Source organism: Sinocyclocheilus grahami, unplaced genomic scaffold (assembly GCF_001515645.1).
Source record: "Sinocyclocheilus grahami isolate Dianchi unplaced genomic scaffold, SAMN03320097.WGS_v1.1 scaffold16952.1, whole genome shotgun sequence".
Lineage (NCBI taxonomy): Eukaryota > Metazoa > Chordata > Actinopteri > Cypriniformes > Cyprinidae > Sinocyclocheilus > Sinocyclocheilus grahami.
Genome location: NW_015516365.1, coordinates 1 through 323, shown reverse-complemented (window position 1 = coordinate 323; position 323 = coordinate 1).

Genomic DNA, 323 nt, shown 5'->3' with positions numbered 1-323 from the left:
TTTTGTATGAGTTGTTTATTTGTCTCCAAAACTTTTATATTTGGTTATTGTAGATATGAGAAGTGTGAGAGGAGCACATTTTTTCCTGGGAAACAGAATAAAAGTTCAAAGCTCAGAAATATCAATAATTTTAAGATTTTTTTTTTTACATTGTAATCTGAGAGGGTGTCATTGCCATATTTGTTACTGGGAGAATTTGAATTCATAAACAATTAGTTTCTTTTGTATATATAAACCTACCTGCAAAGCTACCTGAAAAACTATGCACATGTGCACCGAGGGCAAAAGCTGCTTTAAACACAAAGGATGGTCTCACCAAATGT